The following is a 13959-nucleotide window of genomic DNA, read 5'->3' as shown; positions in this document are numbered from 1 at the left end:
TATGCCTGGAATAGACTTCCTGAGCTGGTACGTCAAGCTCCATCTCTGGACGTCTTCAAATCTAAGCTAAAAGCCCACCTTTTTGATGCTGCTTTTAACTCCTAACCCTTATTCATTTATTCAGAACCCTTATTTTATCATCCTCACCTTAATATTCCCTTATCTCTTGTTTGTCCTGTTTGTCTGTCCTAATTAGATTGTAAGCTCTGTCGAGCACGGACTGTCTCTTCAAGTTCAAGTGTACAGCGCTGCATACGTCTAGTAGCGCTATAGAAATGATAAGTAGTAGTAGTAGGCTTCCCATTTTACTGTGATCTCAATTTAAAATTCAGATCATACTTTTCGTGCAATTTATCAAGTGGTACCACTATTTGTTGCAGATCTCATTCTTCCTTACCGATTATACCTTTGGGCACTTGTGCTAGGTTGGACTCCACCAGACAAAATGCTTTTTTCTTTGTTGCCCCCTCCCTTTTGTAATGCTATGAGGTCAGAGTTGAAAACATGACTTTTCACTTCAGCCTATGGGGAAGTTTCTTAACTTTAGATATAAGAGGGGACCTTGGGTTCATGTTTTTGTGACTCCTCTGCTGCGTACAGAGCACCGGTTATCTACGTATCTTGCATACGATTACTTTTAAAATCCTAACCCTTGTTCACAAGGTACACTACTCTGGCACCCCACTTTATTTATTTATCTTGCCTGCTTATTCCATACACTACTACTAGGTCTCTATGATCCTCTCGGCAGAACGATCTCTCAGTCACCAGCTTTTGTGTCATCTGGCTCCATACTATAATAAACGAGATTTTTAGTGTCACAGGACCTACCCCTTTCATTTGGAACGCTCCTTCCAAAAATTCAAGGAAGGCCTTAAGACATTTATTTTTCATGGTGCCTACAATGAATAGTACCATCAGACATTATTGGCCCTCTCTGCTTCTTGCCCATCTCCTCTTGGGGTAGATAGAAGCGTCATTCTCTACTTTGGACTGCATCTCTTTCGCTTTACTCTCCTTTCCTATTTATGATGTAACTTCTTGTCATCTTTCTTTACTTTTATAGATTATAATTTTGCTAACCACTCAGAATAGATTTCTGAATGGGTAGCACATCAAACATTAATTACACTTGAAACAACCCTCATAATTCAGCAGTCACAGATGCTTGGAAAAACCAAGCCTTCAGTAACTGTTGAAAAGACGCATAATCAAAAGTGCACTTCATAGCCAAAGAGAAACATTGCAATTCAGTTCTCACAAAAAGATAATCCCTGGGACTAGGAATTTTAAAAAATGTATCATAACTTTGGATTAAGTTTGGATTAAGTGATATTCATTAAGTCTGTGAACTGCAAATGTATCCAAAGATTTAGCTGGTAAACGCGCCACTGAGTATATTTGCATAAAGTTACCCTACCAGCTCCGCAGCTCTACATTCACAACATCCACATTCTTGCGCCCAACCCCCACCTACTGAGCTAACCCTTACCCACCCTCCCACCCTCTGCCCCTCCCCAACTCCCCCCCTCTCCCCCCCCTTTCCTCAATGAGGTCCCTACCCCACTCAACCAACCACCACCCTACAACTAGAGGTGGTTAGCAGAGGTCTAGATGCTGTAGGAGCCCAACCTTCAACCCGAACCAGTACCAGTCTTATAGACAGTCATGTATGTCCCCAAGATGCTCTCAGTGCAGCTGGTGGATAACCTGGTAGGCCTCTTCTAGGCTCTCCTCGTCCACAGCCAGCATACCAGCAATAACTCCAAGCTTCCCAGCTGCCTTACATCTGCCAATTCACGAAGTGGGCATAGTAGCTCATCCTCAAACCGGTGAACTCCAATCAAAGGGATTTTCCCCAACCAACTGTAACAGTTCTCCTTCCCCGTACCTTATGGGCCGGGTGTGTCCTCTGGCGTTCAAGTGGGCTGCTAGTTCAGCCATTCTGCAGCGGTGTCTGGCTTTGTAAAGGATTTCCAGATGTCATTCTCCAGAATCTTCAATGTTGCAGGGTATTGTAGCATGAATCTATGTTGTTTGTCCACTAGCTGCGCGCAGACCACTGAAAAGGCCCGGCGCTGCGCTGTCAAAGCCGCTGAGTAATCTTGAAAGATGCGAATTAAATTACCATCATACTTAGTAGACTCCCTGCAGCTTTTATATGACCTCAAGTTGGCCGCTTTTTGTGCGTAGCAGTGGAACTTCGCTATTACCACTCTGGGGCGCGAATCTCTCCCCGGCCTAGGCCCCACACGGTGGGCTCGTTCTAGGCGTATTGCACGGCGCCCTCTCCTGCCTCGGGGAAAGTAGCCTGTAGCCAAGTTTCCAAAGTCCGCTTCAGGTTGGCATCACACAGGGACTCCACAAATCCCACAAACCGAAGATTGTCTCATCGTGAGCGGTTCTCTAGGTCCTCTACCTTTTGGGAGCACTCTTGGACGAGCTGAGACAGCCACTCTAGTTCCCCGGAATGTTCCTGATGGCCATCCTCCACCTCCGCCACCCTGGCCTCTAGTTCTCCCGTGCGGCACGCCAGCTCTGTAGCCAGGGTTGATATTCCCGCGATCTGTTCCGATAGCTGGTCAAACTTAGGATCGAGTGCCCGCACTACTGCCGCTGTAAGTTCTGGGCCGGGTGGGGGACGAGGCTGCTGGCAAGACCGCCACCATATTGGATTCGCCAGTTTTCTGTTTGTCTTCCTTTCGCACCTTTAGTTACATGCGCCATTGCCGCTCTTGTAAGATATTTGTCCATAAGGTGGGGGAGACAATGCGGTCCTGAATAGTGAGTCTAGGAGACCGGAAAAAAAGCGAAAAATTCAATTTTCGGGTAGGGCTCCGAGCAGCTGCAGCGATGCACGTCCGCTACCACTCACCGCATCACGTGACCTTCCCTCAAGTGTGAGATTTATGGCAGAAAGGAGAAAGAGGGCTCAAGGATTACACCTAAATAACAAAAAGTAGATACTGGTAAAATAGAAGTGCCAAACAGAGAAATGGGGGATGGAGGGGGGAAGATGTGTCAGAAAACCAACAGGCCACAGTTTTATCCAGATTGAGCTCTAATCGATGATCTTTTAGCCAGCTAGCAACTGAAATGAGGCATGTCTGTAAAGGAGGGAGGGGAAGAGGTTAATGGAGTAGATCAACAAAATGTCATCAGCATAAAGACAGGCAGAGATTCGGAAGGATTGAAATAAGAGCAGCCAGAGGACTCAGGAAGAGATTAGAAAGAAGGGGGGAGAGTACTGACCCTTGGGGGGGGGGGGGGGGAGGGCTCCACAATGTAGTTCTCTCCACTCAGATGTTGTGTTGGAGAAAATTACCTGAAATGTGCGATTAGATAGAAAAGAAGCAAACCAAGAAATAACTGTACCAGTGATGCCCAAGAAAGATAAATGTGAAAGTAAGAGGGAATTTTCAACCAGATCGAATGTGATGGACAGGTCAAAAGAAAATGCTAATACTGTTCCATCTTGGTCAAAGTGTAAGTGAAGTTCACTAATAAGAGCCGCCATCATGGTCTACAGTGAGCCCTGAAGCCAGATTGGCAAGGATGTAGAGCAAGAGTTTTCTCAGCAAAGGATGTAAGTTGGGCAAACACTATTTTTTCTAGAACTTTCGACATATAACAAATGTTTGAAACCAGACAATAATGACTAGGAATATTTGGGTCAAGGGAGGGCTTTTTTAAGATGGGGCAAATTATGGTGTGTTTCTAGAGATTTAGAACTTGGCCAGAAGAGAGGCTAAGACTGATCAAGGACAATAAAATTGACAGCAAATTTAATTTTGGTACCTTGAGATAGGAAGAGGGAAAGTAATCACAACGGCAGTAAGTGAAGGCCTGAGCTTTTATTCTTGATTTATTTGTGTCTTTTTTCCAGTGGAGGGATAAAGCAAAGATACTTACCTGTAGCAGGTATCCTCCAAGGAGAGCAGGCTGACTATTCTCACAACTGGGTCGACATCCACGTCGGCCCAGGAATTGGCATTTGCAATAGCAAAAAGAAAAAATTTTGTTAGAAACTTCTGGCGCGTGTGCAGCACGCACCGAGCATGCGCGGACTGACTTCCCGCCCATCACGTGAGCCCTGCTTCTTTCCTGTCTTTTTATTTGAAAGCATCCTTTCTCTGTAGTCTGCTTTTGCTGATTTGATATTTGGATCTGGTGAGCTCTGTTCCCCTTTTCTGCTTTAGTTAGTTAGAAGCTGCCTTTTCTTTCTGTCTGCTTTTGCCCTTGGCTTGCTATGTTTGATTTGGCCCTCCTCCGCCTGAGGAATTCTAGCAGCCTTTTCCTTCAGTCTGTTTTTTCCTGCTCGGCCATTTCTGTGTAGCTTCACTCCTTTAGGTTTCGAGTCTGTAGTGTCCTGCTCTGACCCTGGCTTTCCCTTTTCCTCTGTGGGCACTGCCCTCCGCTACCTGGGTTACTGTGTAGCCTTTGCTTGTATTCTCTCCCCTCTGGTTGTAGTCTGTATCTGCCAGTTTGATCTGTCGCCCTTCCCTTTGTGTCACTGCCTGGCACTGTGTGCGCTGCCTGAGCTCCAGTCCCTTCTGGGACCTCTCATTGTTCTTTTCTCTTCTCTAGTGTATGATTTGATTCCAGTTTGGCCTTGCGGCCCGTACGCTTGGACTCTGTACGAGTGGGTTCCTGATCAGCCTTGTGGCCCGCAAGAGTGGTCTATTTCCCTTTTCTGGTGGTGTTTGTTGATTTTCCTGAGTATGCGGGACTTTGTGGCCCATGGTATTGCAAAGCGCCTGTTTGGTCTACTCTAGGCCTGGGCCAAGGTCCTTCCTAAACCTCGGCGGCCTGGCACAAGGGCTCATGATCAGTTTTATCTTCATCAATGGTAAATCTCTGAAATAATTGTCAGATCTATAAAAGGAATAGGGGAAAACAGAGTGAAATAGGTGGTTCCCAATAATCCATGAGTTAGGAGCTCCTCACGAGCCCCTACAGACAGAATCCCTCAAATAAATATTAATTAGCTGAAATATCTTTGCAATGCCCATGTGGTTTGTAAGAATGCGACTCAGAAACCTATTAATTCACAGTACCAATGCATGAAATGGTTTGTACTTCAAAACCAAAACAACTGTAGAATTTGTACACTACAAATTATTAAACAAACAATAATGTGAGCAAGTGCAAGGTGATGCATGTGGGGAAAAAAGAACCTGAATTATAGCTTCGTCATGCAAGGTTCCACGTTAGGAGTTACGGACCAAGAAAGGGATCTGGGTGTTGTCGTTGATAATACACTGAAACCTTCTGCTCTGTGTGCTGCTGCGGCTTGGAAAGCGAATAGAATGTTGGGTATTATTAGGAAAGGTATGGAAAACAGGTGTGAGGATGTTCTAATGCCGTTATATCGCTCCATGGTGCGACCACACCTTGAGTATTGTGTTCAATTCTGGTCGCCGCATCTCAAGAAAGATATAGTGGAATTGGAAAAGGTGCAGCGAAGGGCGACTAAAATGATAGCGGGGATGGGACAACTTCCCTATGAAGAAAGACTAAGGAGGCTAGGGCTTTTCAGCTTGGAGAAGAGACGGCTGAGGGGAGACATGATAGAGGTATATAAAATAATGAGTGGAGTGGAACAGGTGGATGTGAAGCATCTGTTCACGCTTTCCAAAAATACTAGGACTAGGGGGCATGCGATGAAACTACAGTGTAGTAAATTTAAAACAAATCGGAGAAAAAGCGAATGCTACATACCTGTAGAAGGTATTCTCCGAGGACAGCAGGCTGATTGTTCTCACTGATGGGTGACGTCCACGGCAGCCCCTCCAATCGGAATCTTCCTAGCAAAGTCCTTTGCTAGCCCTCGCGCGCCCGCGCGCACCGCGCATGCACGGCCGTCTTCCCGCCCGAAACCGGCTCGAGAAGGCCAGTCTCGTATTGTAGCAAAAGAGAAACAAGGGAAGACTCAACTCCAAAGGGGAGGCGGGCGGGTTTGTGAGAACAATCAGCCTGCTGTCCTCGGAGAATACCTTCTACAGGTATGTAGCATTCGCTTTCTCCGAGGACAAGCAGGCTGCTTGTTCTCACTGATGGGGTATCCCTAGCCCCCAGGCTCACTCAAAACAACAACCATGGTCAATTGGGCCTCGCAACGGCGAGGACATAACTGAGATTGACCTAAAAAATTTACCAACTAACTGAGAGTGCAGCCTGGAACAGAACAAACAGGGCCCTCGGGGGGTGGAGTTGGATCCTAAAGCCCAAACAGGTTCTGAAGAACTGACTGCCCGAACCGACTGTCGCGTCGGGTATCCTGCTGCAGGCAGTAATGAGATGTGAATGTGTGGACAGATGACCACGTCGCAGCTTTGCAAATTTCTTCAATGGAGGCTGACTTCATAAGTACATAAGTACATAAGTAGTGCCATACTGGGAAAGACCAAAGGTCCATCTAGCCCAGCATCCTGTCACCGACAGTGGCCAATCCAGGTCAAGGGCACCTGGCACGCTCCCCAAACGTAAAAACATTCCAGACAAGTTATACCTAAAAATGCGGAATTTTTCCAAGTCCATTTAATAGCGGTCTATGGACTTGTCCTTTAGGAATCTATCTAACCCCTTTTTAAACTCCGTCAAGCTAACCGCCCGTACCACGTTCTCCGGCAACGAATTCCAGAGTCTAATTACACGTTGGGTGAAGAAAAATTTTCTCCGATTCGTTTTAAATTTACCACACTGTAGCTTCAACTCATGCCCTCTAGTCCTAGTATTTTTGGATAGCGTGAACAGTCGCTTCACATCCACCCGATCCATTCCACTCATTATTTTATACACTTCTATCATATCTCCCCTCAGCCGTCTCTTCTCCAAGCTGAAAAGCCCTAGCCTTCTCAGCCTCTCTTCATAGGAAAGTCGTCCCATCCCCACTATCATTTTCGTCGCCCTTCGCTCTACCTTTTCCAATTCTACTATATCTTTTTTGAGATACAGAGACCAGTACTGAACACAATACTCCAGGTGCGGTCGCACCATGGAGCGATACAACGGCATTATAACATCCGCACACCTGGACTCCATACCCTTCCTAATAACACCCAACATTCTATTCGCTTTCCTAGCCGCAGCAGCACACTGAGCAGAAGGTTTCAGCGTATCATCGACGACGACACCCAGATCCCTTTCTTGATCCGTAACTCCTAACGCGGAACCTTGCAAGACGTAGCTATAATTCGGGTTCCTCTTACCCACATGCATCACTTTGCACTTGTCAACATTGAACTTCATCTGCCACTTGCACCGACGCAGCCATGGCTCTAACATTATGAGCCGTGACATGACCCTCAAGAGCCAGCCCCGCCTGGGCGTAAGTGAAGGAAATGCAATCTGCTAGCCAACTGGATATGGTGCGTTTCCCTACAGCCACTCCCCTCCTATTGGGATCAAAAGAAACAAACAATTGGGCGGACTGTCTGTGGGGCTGTGTCCGCTCCAGGTAGAAGGCCAATGCTCTCTTGCAGTCCAATGTGTGCAGCTGACGTTCAGCAGGGCAGGAATGAGGACGGGGAAAGAATGTTGGCAAGACAATTGACTGGTTCAGATGGAACTCCGACACGACCTTTGGCAAGAACTTAGGGTGAGTGCGGAGGACTACTCTGTTATGATGAAATTTGGTGTAAGGGGCCTGGGCTACCAGGGCCTGAAGCTCACTGACTCTACGAGCTGAAGTAACTGCCACCAAGAAAATGACCTTCCAGGTCAAGTACTTCAGATGGCAGGAATTCAGTGGCTCAAAAGGAGGTTTCATCAGCTGGGTGAGAACGACATTGAGATCCCATGACACTGTAGGAGGCTTGACAGGGGGCTTTGACAAAAGCAAACCTCTCATGAAGCGAACAACTAAAGGCTGTCCTGAGATCGGCTTACCTTCCACATGGTAATGGTATGCACTGATTGCGCTAAGGTGAACCCTTACAGAGTTGGTCTTGAGACCAGACTCAGACAAGTGCAGAAGGTATTCAAGCAGGGTCTGTGTAGGACAAGAGCGAGGAGCTAGGGCCTTGCTGTCACACCAGACGGCAAACCTCCTCCACAGAAAGAAGTAACTCCTCTTAGTGGAATCTTTCCTGGAAGCAAGCAAGACGCAGGAGACACCCTCTGACAGACCCAAAGAGGCAAAGTCTACGCTCTCAACATCCAGGCCGTGAGAGCCAGGGACCGGAGGCTGGGATGCAGAAGAGCCCCTTCGTCCTGCGTGATGAGGGTCGGAAAACACTCCAATCTCCACGGTTCTTCGGAGGATAACTCCAGAAGAAGAGGGAACCAGATCTGACGCGGCCAAAAAGGAGCAATCAGAATCATGGTGCCTCGGTCTTGTTTGAGTTTCAACAAAGTCTTCCCCACCAGAGGAATGGGAGGATAAGCATACAGCAGGCCCTCCCCCCAATCCAGGAGGAAGGCATCCGATGCCAGTCTGCCGGGGGCCTGAAGCCTGGAACAGAACTGAGGGACTTTGTGGTTCACTCGAGATGCGAAGAGATCCACCAAGGGGGTGCCCCACGCTTGGAAGATCTGGCGCACCACTCTGGAGTTGAGCGACCACTCGTGAGGTTGCATAATCCGGCTCAGTCTGTCGGCCAGACTGTTGTTTACGCCTGCCAGATATGTGGCTTGGAGCACCATGCCGAGACGGCGAGCCCAGAGCCACATGCTGACGCCTTCCTGACACAGGGGGCGAGATCCGGTGCCCCCCTGCTTGTTGACATAGTACATGGCAACCTGGTTGTCTGTCTGAATTTGGATAATTTGATGGGACAGCCGATCTCTGAAAGCCTTCAGAGCGTTCCAGATCGCTCGCAACTCCAGGAGATTGATCTGTAGATCGCGTTCCTGGAGGGACCAGCTTCCTTGGGTGTGAAGCCCATCGACATGAGCTCCCCATCCCAGGAGAGACGCATCCGTGTCAGCACTTTTTGTGGCTGAGGAATTTGGAAAGGACGTCCCAGAGTCAAATTGGGCCAAATCGTCCACCAATACAGGGATTCGAGAAAACTCGTGGACAGGTGGATTACGTCCTCTAGATCCCCAGCAGCCTGGAACCACTGGGAAGCTAGGGTCCATTGAGCAGATCTCATGTGAAGGCGGGCCATGGGAGTCACATGAACTGTGGAGGCCATGTGGCCCAGCAATCTCAACATCTGTCGAGCTGTGATCTGCTGGGACGCTCGCACCCGCGAGACGAGGGACAGCAAGTTGTTGGCTCTCGTCTCTGGGAGATAGGCGCGAGCCGTCCGAGAATCCAGCAGAGCTCCTATGAATTCGAGTCTCTGCACTGGGAGAAGATGGGACTTTGGGTAATTTATGACAAACCCCAGTAGCTCCAGGAGGCGAATAGTCATCTGCATGGACTGCAGGGCTCCTGCCTCGGATGTGTTCTTCACCAGCCAATCGTCGAGATATGGGAACATGTGCACCCCCAGCCTGCGAAGTGCCGCTGCTACTACAGCCAGGCACTTTGTGAACACCCTGGGCGCAGAGGCGAGCCCAAAGGGCAGCACACAGTACTGGAAGTGACGTGTGCCCAGTTGAAATCGCAGATACTGTCTGTGAGCTGGCAGTATCGGGATGTGTGTGTAGGCATCCTTCAAGTCCAGAGAGCATAGCCAATCGTTTTGCTGAATCATGGGGAGAAGGGTGCCCAGGGAAAGCATCCTGAACTTTTCTTTTACGAGATATTTGTTCAGGGCCCTTAGGTCTAGGATGGGACGCATCCCCCCTGTTTTCTTTTCCACAAGGAAGTACCTGGAATAGAATCCCAGCCCTTCTTGCCCGGATGGCACGGGCTCGACCGCATTGGCGCTGAGAAGGGCGGAGAGTTCCTCTGCAAGTACCTGCTTGTGCTGGAAGCTGTAAGACTGAGCTCCCGGTGGACAATTTGGAGGTTTTGAGGCCAAATTGAGGGTGTATCCTTGCCGGACTATTTGCAGAACCCACTGATCGGAGGTTATGAGAGGCCACCTTTGGTGAAAAGCTTTCAACCTCCCCCCGACCGGCAGGTCGCCCGGCACTGACACTTGGATGTCGGCTATGCTCTGCTGGAGCCAGTCAAAAGCTCGCCTCTTGCTTTTGCTGGGGAGCCGAGGGGCCTTGCTGAGGCGCACGCTGCTGACGAGAGCGAGCGCGCTGGGGCTTAGCCTGGGCCGCAGGCTGTCGAGAAGGAGGATTGTACCTACGCTTACCAGAAGAGTAGGGAACAGTCCTCCTTCCCCCCAAAAATCTTCTACCTGTAGAGGTAGAGGCTGAAGGCTGCCGGCGAGAGAACTTGTCGAATGCGGTGTCCCGCTGGTGGAGATGCTCTACCACCTGCTCGACCTTCTCTCCAAAAATATTGTCCGCACGGCAAGGCGAGTCCGCAATCCGCTGCTGGAGTCTATTCTCCAGGTCGGAGGCACGCAGCCATGAGAGCCTGCGCATCACCACACCTTGAGCAGCGGCCCTGGACGCAACATCAAAGGTGTCATACACCCCTCTGGCCAGGAATTTTCTGCACGCCTTCAGCTGCCTGACCACCTCCTGAAAAGGCTTGGCTTGCTCAGGGGGAAGAGCATCAACCAAGCCCGCCAACTGCCGCACATTGTTCCGCATGTGTATGCTCGTGTAGAGCTGGTAAGACTGGATTTTGGCCACGAGCATAGAAGAATGGTAGGCCTTCCTCCCAAAGGAGTCTAAGGTTCTAGAGTCCTTGCCCGGGGGCGCCGAAGCATGCTCCCTAGAACTCTTAGCCTTCTTTAGGGCCAAATCCACAAATCCAGAGTCATGAGGCAACTGGGTGCGCATCAGCTCTGGGTCCCCATGGATCCGGTACTGGGACTCGATCTTCTTGGGAATGTGGGGATTACTTAGTGGCTTGGTCCAGTTCGCAAGCAATGTCTTTTTTAGGACATGGTGCAAGGGAACAGTGGACGCTTCCTTAGGTGGAGAAGGATAGTCCAGGAGCTCAAACATTTCAGCCCTGGGCTCGTCCTCCACAACCACCGGGAAGGGGATGGCCGTAGACATCTCCCGGACAAAGGAAGCGAAAGACAGACTCTCGGGAGGAGAAAGCTGTCTTTCAGGAGAGGGAGTGGGATCGGAAAGAAGACCCTCAGATTCCTCGTCAGAGAAATATCTGGGGTCTTCTTCTTCTTCCCACGAGGCCTCACCCTCGGTGTCAGACACAAGTTCACGGACCTGTGTCTGCAACCTCGCCCGGCTCGACTCCATGGAGCCACGTCCACGATGGGGGCATCGAGAGGTAGACTCCCTTGCCCGCATCGGCGAAGCTCCCTCCACCGACGTAGTCGGGGAGCCCTCCTGGGAGGTGGCCGCAGTCGGCACCGCACGCGGTACCGACGTCGGGGACCTCACCCCGGGCGATGGGCCAGCCGGCGCCACGCTCGACGGTACCGGAGGCGCAAGCACCGCCGGTACCGGAGGGGTAGGGCGCAACAGCTCTCCCAGAATCTCTGGGAGAACGGCCCGGAGGCTCTCGTTCAGAGCGGCTGCAGAGAAAGGCAGGGAGGTCGATGCAGGCGTCGACGTCAGAACCTGTTCCGGGCGTGGAGGCTGGTCCGGGCTGTCCAGAGTGGAGCGCATCGACACCTCCTGAACAGAGGGTGAGCGGTCCTCTCGGTGCCGATGCCTGCTGGGTGCCGACTCCCTCGGCGACCCAGAGCTCTCGGTGCCGACGCGGGGAGGAGACCGGTGTCGATGCTTCTTCGACTTCTTCCGAAGCATGTCACCGGAGCTCCCCGGCACCGACGAGGAGGACGTAGAATCCATCCGTCGCTTCCTCAGGGCCGAGGTCGAAGCAGGTCGATCCCGGGGGGGCTGTACCGCAGGAGCCCTCAGGGTAGGGGGAGACCCACCCGAAGGCTCACCGCCACCAGCAGGGGAATGGACAGCCCTCACCTGCACTCCACCCGATGCACCACCGTCCGACGACATCAGGAGACGAGGTCCCGGTACCACCGACGTCGATGCAGCTATCCGATGTCTCGGCGCCGATGCAGAGGGCCGATGCCTCGATGCACTCGATGCACTGGCGGCCAAGGATGAAGGTCTGGACGCTGATGACGTCGATGCACACGATGACCCCGGTGCCGATGCTGACGAAGAGCCCGAGAACAAAACGTTCCACTGGGCCAATCTCGCTACCTGAGTCCGCCTTTGTAACAGGGAACACAGACTACAGTTCTGAGGACGGTGCTCGGCCCCCAGACACTGAAGACACGAAGAGTGCCTATCAGTGAGCGAGATTACCCGGGCGCACTGGGTGCACTTCTTGAAGCCGCTGGAAGGCTTCGATGTCATGGGCGGAAAAATCACGCCGGCGAAATCAAAATCCGAAATGACGAATTTGGAGCACCAAAACTTTAAGGGAGAAAAATCTCGACCGAGGCCGAAAAGAGGCCTACCCCGACGACGAAAGAAAACTTACCGGGGCAAAAACTGGAAACACGGGAAGGGGCAAACGAAACCCAAGGGGGTTTCCGGAGCACTTCCCGAACAAATTAGAACTTTTCCGAAAAAAAAAACACGTCTATTTTAAAACGGACGCGCGAGGTCGACTCTCCGGGGCTCGACACGACAAAAACACAGCCGTACCGAGTGCGGACGAAAGAAGACTGGCCGGCTCGAGCCGGTTTCGGGCGGGAAGACGGCCGCGCATGCGCGGTGCGCGCGGGCGCGCGAGGGCTAGCAAAGGACTTTGCTAGGAAGATTCCGATTGGAGGGGCTGCCGTGGACGTCACCCATCAGTGAGAACAAGCAGCCTGCTTGTCCTCGGAGAATATTTCTTCAACCAACGCGTAAACTCTGGAATTCGTTGCCGGAGAACGTGGTGAAGGCAGTTAGCTTGGCAGAGTTTAAAATGGGGTTAGACGGTTTCCTAAAGAACAAGTCCATAAACCGCTACTAAATGGACTTGGGAAAAATCCACAATTCCGGGGATAACATGTATAGAATGTTTGTACGTTTGGGAAGCTTGCCAGGTGCCCTTGGCCTGGATTGGCCGCTGTCGTGGACAGGATGCTGGGCTCGATGGACCCTTGGGTCTTTTCCCAGTGTGGCATTATTTATGTACTTATGTAAAACTCAGAGAAGAGTCACCATTCACAGATTACCATTTCAGAAACTGTTGATCCGATACAAATACACTGCTCATTATATGGCATTAAGAGGGTCTTTTACTAAAGAGCGCTCACGTTTTTGGAGCGCGCCAAACAGAGACGCCAATGCATTCCTATGGGTGTCTCTAACATTTAGTGCTCCCACAATTTTAGCACACGTTAAAAACGTGAGTGTGCCTTAGTAAAAGACGCCCTAAGTGTAAATCTATTTTATGAACAAACAAGGTAAAACATGTTTTAACTTTGTGCTAGTCTCTAGAATGATACTGGACAATTTCATCACATACATTAGCTCTTCAATACCTTAAAGAAATAATATTAAAACGTATTTCCATGGGTAAACACAATACTTTATTTGCATAAATAGTCTTTTACTATGTTATAAAACTACCTAGAGTATATGCCTACAAACTTATACATACAGCCTGCATGCCCTTAAGGTTTTCTGATCTGAGTACAGGCAAAATCCTTTGGGTGGTGATGAGGAGGATGGATTAACACATTTGTGTATACTTTTTAAATATGTGCATTTACATGCAAAATAAATCAGGAAAGTTTTATATTTAATAGCAGATGCAGATATGTACATGCACTTTCTGCAGGGCAATTTCAAAGGGAAAGCATGCACATAATTTTCCTTTGAAACGTAGTATAACACATACATACCTGACACATAAGATAGGCAACCGTTATAAAATTATTCTGCATGATACTTTAGGGGTTTGCTTACTAAGGCGCGTTAGCATTTTTAACATGCCTTTAAAGTTAAGGCGCATTAAAGGCTAACACACCAATACATTCCTATAGGCGCATCAGCGTTTAACGC

The 13959-nt window shown here is 49.8% G+C and overlaps 1 protein-coding gene across 6 annotated transcripts in view; it reads right to left on the bottom strand.

Annotated features, from left to right (window-relative positions):
• The window catches only part of GPHN (gephyrin), a 907672-nt gene that overhangs the window by 564860 nt on the left and 328853 nt on the right, over window positions 1-13959 (bottom strand). The window lies entirely within an intron of this gene.

Source organism: Microcaecilia unicolor, chromosome 9 (assembly GCF_901765095.1).
Source record: "Microcaecilia unicolor chromosome 9, aMicUni1.1, whole genome shotgun sequence".
NCBI lineage: Eukaryota > Metazoa > Chordata > Amphibia > Gymnophiona > Siphonopidae > Microcaecilia > Microcaecilia unicolor.
The sequence above is the reverse complement of the archived record's forward strand: the minus strand, read 5'-3'. Positions and strand labels throughout refer to the sequence as shown.